Here is a 9,453-nt window from a genome sequence, read left to right as displayed (position 1 = left end):
GGACTTTACAGCTTCAAATAAGAACATGTTCTTTGCTAGTTAATTGTTAGTTAATTTGATAGTTTTGATAAGCTTTCTTTGCTGGTAGTAAGCAAATGGCTGTTTACCAGCCAAGGATGAAATGGAAATGAACAATGGTTCATTCAGATACCTTAGAACATCGAAGATCCAGGCTGCTGATCACACACAACTAGAATCTACATGCCTCTGACAATGTCAGTCAAGTGCCTTTTTTGTTAAGAGAAACCAAATCTCAGGACTTGGCAAACGTGGGCCATTGCAAAGAGATAGAAAAGGTAGAAAAGGTACTAGCCTTATACATTTTGGAGGAATTGTGAATTCGTGTCCGAGTCGAGTTTGTGCTTTGTATAAGGGCCATATTGTGTAGAGGATTGTCTGTACGCACTCACACCCACGCCGGGTGGCATAAGCACTGTCATATTCTACGGACAGATGGGCTGAGTCCCCCTGCTTTGGCTCTGCAGATTACAGACTATCAACATATTTTTATGTCAGTTAAGTACAGATGTTATAGTGATGGTAGAATTGTTCATTGTCTCTATGAAAGATATTTGAAGGAACCTGTTTGGCGACTGGTGGAAAATAACTGTCTGCTCTGGCTCTCTGGGCTTACTGGTCAATACCACAAGTTCTGATCTTTGTCATCAAATCCTTTTTCAGAACTACCTGGCAGTAAAGATTGAGACACTCTGGCCAGTGGAGACAGCAGGCCGAGGAGGCAGCAGGTCCGGGAGGTGGTAGGCCCGGGAGGTGGCCTCCCCTTGCAGTCATGGCAGACCTGTGAGCTGGGGAGCAGGAGCTGACAGCCAGGCACCCATCTTCCTTGTCCAGGCTTTGTCCTCTACTCCTGAGGGCTGCCTCCCTCCCCTTGACCCTTGCCCCTCTCTCTGCTTCTGCAGGTTTCAGAACTAAACTTGCACAATGTCATAGAAACCAAGAGTGGTGGATTTTGATGAATCATGGAACAAGTGCCTAACTACAACCAAAGCTATTGTCATGTTGGATACGTGAAAAGATCAACGGGGAACCACTACTTCTCAGATATCTATGCTTTGTGAGTGGCCCATCCTGAACATCTTAGAGAAAGACTTTACACAGAAACACAGATTTTTTTTTTTGCAAAATCATGTTCAGGACTTGCATAAAAATTTGGAATCTGATGAACAAGTACTTGTTATGCATCATAGGTATTGAGAAGAACATAGCAAGGGTGCAGCCCTTATGGACTGTTTGTATAGGTATTACAACACCAGATCTTCAATATGGCTCTGGTGGAGTAAAAATGAATGAACCTCTTCTGGAAATTGGAGTGCTAGCTTTGGAACTGTGAAGGAAATTAATGCTTGAACCTCTTCAGACAATCCTTGTCAGAACGAGGCTCGAAGAAACTAAAAATGACTGTGGCAGAAAAGACCCAATCAGAAAGTAATCCATGGGTTTATTAAGTCCTTTAGTCATGCTGAACAGTATTAAAATTTTTCCCTTAAAGTTTTATCAGGAATTCTCCCTTTCTGATTGAAACAGAAGACTATTACAAACAAAAAGCTTCAAATACGTTACAAGAAGCAAATTGCTCACAGTATGTGGAAAAGGTTATAGGTAGATTAAACGGTAAATCTGAATTCATATGTTAAAGTGATCCATGAATGTCAACAGTGAATGGTAGCAGACCACTTATGGTTCTTACATGCAGCCTGTCATAATATCATTTGACAAGAGTAAAACAATAACTTGGCAAATACAAGTCTTACTCTGTGCTGTGTCCTCTGGCTTACCTTCCATGATTCAGGAGCTGCAAAACCATATCCATAATGAGGGTGTCAGGAAAATATGCCAATACTATTTGTGGAGTCAGTTTGGGAAGTACGTGGTAAATGTGTTCAGTTCATCAACACTGTTTGGAATGGTTACCAGCATTTTATGAGTGCAGTGGATAAAAAGTCCCTTACATCAGTTATAAGTTACAGATTGCCCAAGTCAGTTTGCCAAGCACTAAGACTGCTTGCTAAGTACTGTGACAATTTGCTTAAGATGTCAACAGAAGAGATGACTGAGAATGAAGTAGAAGACAGATTCACAAGTTTCATTACTATTTTCAAATATGTTGATAAAGATGTTTTCTATGCAAGAATGTTGTCAAAATGTTTTAATTCATGGATTATCCATGTCTATGGATTCCAAAAAATCCATGATCAGTAAAATAAAGCAAGCCTGTGGTTATGAGTTTACCAGCCAGCTACATTGGATGTATACAGATATGAGTGCCAGTGCCAGTCTCAACAGTAGGTTCACAATTTTATCAAAAACCAAGACACAATAATAGGTTTGGGGATATGTTCTACAGACTGGCACTTGGCCTCTCACTCAGATTCCTTCATCTACATTTGTAATTTCCCAGAAATTAGAAAAAAGTACACAGATGTTTGAGTTATTTCATAGCCAGCATTTCAGTGGAAGGAAACTTATCAGGTTACATTATCTCTGTATAGCTGAAGTGAAAATGAACTCTTTGGGCAAACCATATGTTGCCATGGTTACAACATACTAAATGGAAATTCTTGCTTTTAACAAGTGACACTGTCAGCTACAAAGAGCTTCAATACAGCACATGGACAAATGAAAAGGAGCTGACCAAAACAGTCAAATCATTAAGGGATGTGAAATGATTAGCCATGACTCCGAAAAGGAAGACATCGATGCAGAATCTCCGTTTTCATTAAAAACGACTTGCAATAGCAAGAGAACAAAATTTAAAATTACTGCATCAATGCAGAAAGATACACCACAGGAACTGGAGCAGACTAGAACTGCTGTAGATGAGGACAGGAAAATACATCACCAAGCTGCTATAGTGTGAATAATGAACTCATAGAAAGTGCTTTGGTGCAATGCCCTTATTCTAGAGGTGAATTGGCCAGTCAAAAGCTAGGTTTAATCCCAGTACCAGCATGATCAAGAAATGTATTGATGTTCTGATAAACAGCACATTGAGCGCAGTCAAGTGTCCACAGGTGAATACAACTACTTTGAGTGATGCCACCCCCCACCCCATTTGAGCTTGTTTCCATCACCATTCAGTGTGTTTCTGTGGGGAAGAACACACCTGTGCTTCCATAGTTTGGTCAACTGGCAGCCCCTGTGTTTTCTGCTGTTTACATCACCAATGCATGAGCATCAAAGGAAATGCCTAGAAGTATTTCCAGCTCATTCTTAAAACTTTATTAAAGAATGAGTGAAGTTATAATGAATGTGGAAATTCAGTTGGGTACCATGCTTTTTCTCCTCTTCACAATTGCAGTTGATGTGTTGTTTTGTTTTTAAATGTATCTTAAAGGACGTAAAATAAAAACCTTAAACATTGTAACAGGACAGATAATTGTACATTAAAATTACAAACAGGTCCCATGGTTTCCCTTATTTGCAATAACAAGTATATGTCTGAGACAAACAGAAATGGTCAGATAAGTTGATGTTAGACGAAACGAACCCCAAGATAAGGACTCAAATGGTTTTTCTTTCTTGCTATTGTTTCTAACATATTTATAAGATGATTTCTTTGTTGCTTTGTATGTTCTTCCCCCATGGTATAACCCCGGTTTTCACTGTATTAGATGTTGGTATACTTTGTGGAGGGGAAGGGAGAAAATGAATTGTTTAAATAAGGATACAGGTGGACCCATTGCAACAATGAGATGTACAAGACGTGATGTCAGAAAATGAACTTTACAACTTTGGTGGTGGGGGAAGATGGAGGATGGGATGGAAGGGCAAGGATGGTAAGGGGAAACAAAGGAGGAGGCAACAATGCTTGATAAAAAATGTACTCATTACCTTGCTCATGTAATTTCACCCCTCTGTATGGTATTTTCACAATAAAAAACTTATTAATTAAAAAAATAAAATGACAAACATGATATTACTGCTTGTCAAATAAAAAAGAATTGAAATATAATTGATACATCTTTTTAAGTAATTAAATTTAGCTTGAAAATTTTGTTTCTCCATTCATACAACATTTTAAAATAAATGATTTTTAAATAGCCTCTAAGCAGTACTTGGTAAGTGTCCTAAGACCTTTAAGATTACATTTACAGACAATTTTTTTCCAAGTATTTCACCTGTCTATTTAGTGAACAACTATTTTTTGATTAATAGCAAATTTTTATAAATTTGGTAAGAATGACAAACCTAAAATTCTCTTACACATTAAGCCTGATAAACTAACATCTCACCCTAAAAGTACCTAAAATTAACCATTTCAAATTTACTTACAAAGTTATTTCAATTGACTAAATTTCTTTGCTTGTCATAAAAACACCAAATATTAATAGGGACCATCTTTCCAATGTAGTAATAATTGACTCACCATATGTATTTAAGTGCACAATTTCATAATTTTGAACATGTATGAGTATAGATACACAAAGGTACCACCATCACTTTGATCAAATCAATAAACGTATTCATCACCAAAATTTTCTTCTGAATGTCACATTCATCGAAAACAAAAGAGGCAAGCTGAAAAACACCAAGTGATGTAAACAGGTATATGACCACAAATGCAAATATGCACGTGGAAAGATGCACACCAACCCTTATAACCAGGAAATACAAATTACAGGTCACATGCCTGCTAGAATTAGTATGATCAAAATGGTTAACCATACTGAGTGTGGGAGAGATGTAGAGGCACTAGATTGCTCATATAAAAATAGATGATAGCTACTTCAGAATTGCAGTTTATTTGTACAGTTACATAGTTTAACACAAATGTGTTAATCAGTCCAGTCTTTCTACTCTTAGGTTGTTATTTATCCAAGGGAAATAAAAACCTATTCACATCAATATTTGTGCTAGACTGTTTCTAGGATTTTATATTTAGGCAATCACTGGCATAATTCAAATGTCTGACAAGTAAATGCATAAACACATTGTGATTTATCCGTACAATGCTGTGTTTCATGTCTTCAGTCAGTATTTGCTCCAGATTCCATCCCAAATATACAATGCTTCATATAAGAAATGTTTCCATTTTTTAAAATACTTTATTCTTTATAAAAGTGAATTGAGGAAAGAAGAAAAGTAGTCACAAGCTGAAAATAGGTTCTAACTCCCTAAAATGGAAAGACAAATTGTGATTGTACCACTGCACAATAGCTGTACCCAATACGGTAGGGCAATGGGAACCCTCATTCAATCTCAGTCTGCAAAAGGCTGTAGTTCCTTTGGAAAACACTTTAGCAGTATGGTTATTATAAAGTCAAAAAACATATTCTTATTTCACAGAAATCATGTTCCTTGGTATTTACTGAAAGGAGTTGAGAAGGAACGCCTGTAGAAAAATCTGTACACAAATGTTTATAATAATTTCATTTATTTATAATTGCCAAAAATTGAGAGCAATCGAGATTTCCTTCAATGAGTGGATTTTTTAAACCTTGCCATATGTGTGTGTGTGTGTGTGTGTGTGTGTGTGTGTGTGTGTGTGTATTAGTTGATAAAAATGCAGCTATCAATCCATGAAAGTATGAAGGAATCCATGGAGATGATGTTCATAATGGTAGTTGCTAATGAAATAAATCAATCTGATCCCAAGTATATGGTATTCTGGAAAGGGTAACTATGGAGACAGTAAAATGATTGCTTCCAAGAGCTAAAGTATGGGAAGTGTGAGGTTGATGTTGGTAGATGCTTCAGGATAGTGAAACTGTGATGTGTAATCATAGCATGAGGAATGGCTGACTTCATGCATTTTGTCAAAACCTTAGAATGAAAAAGACAAAGAGTGAGGCTAAACTATAGCCTTTAGTTAGTAATTGTGAGTCAACATTGGTTCATATGTTTTAACAAATGTACCACACCAATGTAAAATGATAATAATAAGAGGAACTGGAATATCCGGGAACTCTAACCTTCTGCTCAGTATTTTTTTTGGGGGGGGGGTCCAGTCGTGGGGCCTGAACTCTGGGCCTGGGCGCTGTCCCTCAGCTCTTCAGCTCAAGGCTAGCACTCTACCACTTGAGCCACAGCGCCACTTCCGGCTTTTTTCTTTTTGCTTCTGTGGTGCTGAGGAATTGAACCCAGGGCCTCATGCATGCAAGGCAAGCGCTCTACCACTGACCCACCTTCCCAGCCCTGCTCAGTATTTTTATTTTCAATATTACTGACATGTATTGATTTTATTTAACTTTTCTAGTTTAATGCCAGAGGTTGATAAGAAGAATGCTTTAAATGAAATGAAATTTGAGCTAGGTGCTAAAGGCTCATGCTTGTAATCCTAGCTTCTCAGGAGGCTGAGATCTAAGAGTTGTGATTGGAAACCAGCATGGCCAGAAAAGTTTATAGAACTCTTATCTCCAATTAGCCAGTAAAAATCTGGAAGCTGAGCTGTTGCTCAAGTGGCAGAGTGCTAGCCATGAGCAAAAATAATAAAGAACAGTGCCCAGGCCCCTAGATCAAGACCCAGTAGTTCAAGACCATGTACTAGCACAAATAACAAACAAAAAGAACTTACATGCTTTCCTTTCATACATCTAATATGAAAGTCTAGGAGTTAACTTTTAATTAGTAGTAGGAAATTCTTATGTTGTTGTTTGGTTTGCTATATTAAGAAATAATTGATATATAAAATATTATACATGCTGAATATATGGGTATTTTGAGTTTGAACATTGGAATATACTCATGATAACATCACAATAAAGACATATTCATAAAATCTTCTAAAAATATCTTGTATTTCTTTGTAGGAGTGTATATCTGTGTTACATATGTATTTTACAGAATGCACTAGTAATTTGAGATAAATCCCATTAACGTATGTAAATTGCACAATGGTTCAGTATGGGCTTATGATGTAGACAAAGACTTTTAAATTTACTTGTTTTAGATAACTAAAACATTATACACATTGAACAACAATTCTCCGTTTCCCCAGCCACTTTCTATCAACATTCTACTGTCTGTTTCTCTAGGTCTCATTATTCCTCACTTTTCTAAGGTTCATGTTGGAAAAAATAAAGAGTTGTTGCTACAAGAACTGTATAACCTAGCTATTATTCTCAAACTATATTATGTTCATCAGTGTTCCCTGGCAACATGACAAGGGATTCAACTTTCTAAATACAATGTTAGTTTTAATAAAATATTTTAAAAAATCTATATGTAGAAATGAATATATGTTACAGATTATAAACAAACTTGCCCAGTTTTCTAACTCAAAATCAAATCAAGTTTAGTGTAGCTATAGTCTTACTTTCCAGGGGTGGACTTGGCTTTCTCCTTTGGCTGAGAAACTGTATTACTTTTTTACTTTAAGATACAGTAGAGGGGCTGTGTTCAGAAATTTGTATGAATGAAGAAAAGCTGGCAATGGAAGGAATTAAAACAGCATGCCTGGAAGTGAGAAGTGAAGTAAGAAGTGACATAGTTTAGAAAATGAGATTATAGGGCTGAGAAGGTGGCTCAGAGGTAGAGTGCTTGCCTTGCATACATGAGACCCTGGGTTTGATTCCTTAGCACCACATAAGCATAAAAAGCTGGAAGTGGTGCTGTGGCTCAAGTGGTGGAGCGCTAGCCTTGAGCTGAAGAGCTCAGAGTTCAGGCCCCACAACCAGCCAAACAAAAAAAAAAAAGGAAAAAATGAGATTATAAAGTTTGAGGGTTAAAGAAGAGATGCATTGTGGGAAAGTACTCCTAACTATAAGCCCCACCCCCTAGCCTACATTTAATTGGTATAATTGCTTCTCCACTCCTCTTGGTTATCTCCATATTCTTACAAGATTCATCTTCCTAGTTATGAAGAGGGTCTATAAAACAGACAATAGTAATCCTTATTTATCTATCACTGAAACTATTCACCTAGCATGATCACTACAGGGTGACCTTATGGTTTTTATTTATTTATTACTATGTCTTGTTTTCTTGTTCAAAAATTCTCATTCATGAACTTGAATATCAAGGGCATTCAGTGTTCATGATGACAGAGGAAGAATCTTGCTGCATTCTCTTATCATGTCATCTTCTTTCCCTTCTTTCCCTTTGTACTTGAGTTCAATAAATTCTTTTTACTGGAAGTGGCACTGTGGCTCAAGCAGTAGAGTGCTCGCCTTGAGCTGAAGAGCTGAGGGTCAGCGCCCAAGCCCAGAGTTCAAGCCCCACGACCGACCAAAAAAAAATTCTTTTTACAATTTTAATTTTATTTTTTCAAAACTTCAAAAGGCTCTATAAAGGGAGCTACAATTTAATATGCCTATCTAGGTTCTACGTGTCTAGTGTTTCTAGAGCTGAGCTGTCCTTCCACCATTCTCTGCTATACTGTCTGATAACCACATTCTATTAACTCAAATTTAGAATCATTTTTTTAACTCGGCATGTGCTTTTCATTGCAATCAACACTTTAATTCACAATGTATTTATAACCAAAAATAAGGCCAATTCAGTTATCTCCTACTGATATCTGGGGCTCTGTCTGAGTGCCTGTTCCTTAGCATACCTGATCAACAGGTTACCTCTTTGACATGCAAATGCTGTCATTTCGCTCTTCTCTGAGTAACAGAGCACCAATGAGGTCTTTAAGAGAAAGTTTATAATCATTACCTTTGCACAAATGTTCTTTCAAAGCTAGCCCAGCAGACTTTGCCAGTCTCACTATAAACAACCACCTACCATCTCCCACACTAGACTTCTTTATCTCCTTAAACAGGGCAAGTTCTTACATGCCTCTTTGCCTTTGTCTTTGCTATTGTCTTCAGCGTGCTTTCTTCCTCTCGGTATACATGGCAAATACTCACTGAATTACTCAAATGCACCTTTCTGATGACTTTTTAGACTTTGTGAAGCAGAGATTCTCTCCTACCAAGCCCATGAAATGGCACATTTCTTTCTAATGCGGCCTAGTTATCATGTGAGACTTTCCAGGGATTTTTCTCTACCAAAATTAGCTTCTCCAAGTCTTTATCTTGTTCTCTTCAACCTGAGCAATCCAATATCCATGAAACCTGATGAATATGACATAATGAAAAAATATAAAATATAGATGGATATGTGGATATATTTGTACATGGAGCTATGTCCACATATTCCCCAGAGATATAACAAATGTCTCCCCCAAGGCTAAAAAACAATGGATAAAAGGTTAACATCCAACAAATGTCTATGGAATGAGTAGAGTTCCTGGAATGAATTCATCCAAAAGATCTTCATTTGCTATACTAGGAAGAAGGTAGTACTTTCTACAGGTAATGGATTAGAACTTGCAGTGGTTACGAAGTTTGAAAAGAAGAGATTTGATTTCATTCATTTTCCTCAGAACACTGTTGTGGTTTGCAGAGCCTTCCCAACACTCTATTGGGAAGTTGTCATAGTAAAAGTATTAAAGTGGTGCCTTTAAGAGATAATTATTAGGTCATGAGAGCTTTGCCCTCACAAGTG

The 9,453-nt window shown here is 37.2% G+C and overlaps 1 pseudogene; it reads left to right on the top strand.

Moving 5' to 3' along the window:
- The first annotated feature begins 942 nt into the window (after nucleotides 1-942).
- On the top strand, nucleotides 943-3,055 carry LOC138837284 (cullin-2 pseudogene; annotated as a pseudogene).
- Nucleotides 3,056-9,453: the final 6,398 nt, after the last annotated feature.

Source organism: Dipodomys merriami, unplaced genomic scaffold (assembly GCF_024711535.1).
Source record: "Dipodomys merriami isolate MVZ:Mamm:240054 unplaced genomic scaffold, mDipMer1.0.p SCAF_27, whole genome shotgun sequence".
Classification (NCBI taxonomy): Eukaryota; Metazoa; Chordata; class Mammalia; order Rodentia; family Heteromyidae; genus Dipodomys; species Dipodomys merriami.
Note: the sequence above shows the minus strand (reverse complement) of the source record. Positions and strands in the feature narration are given on the sequence as shown.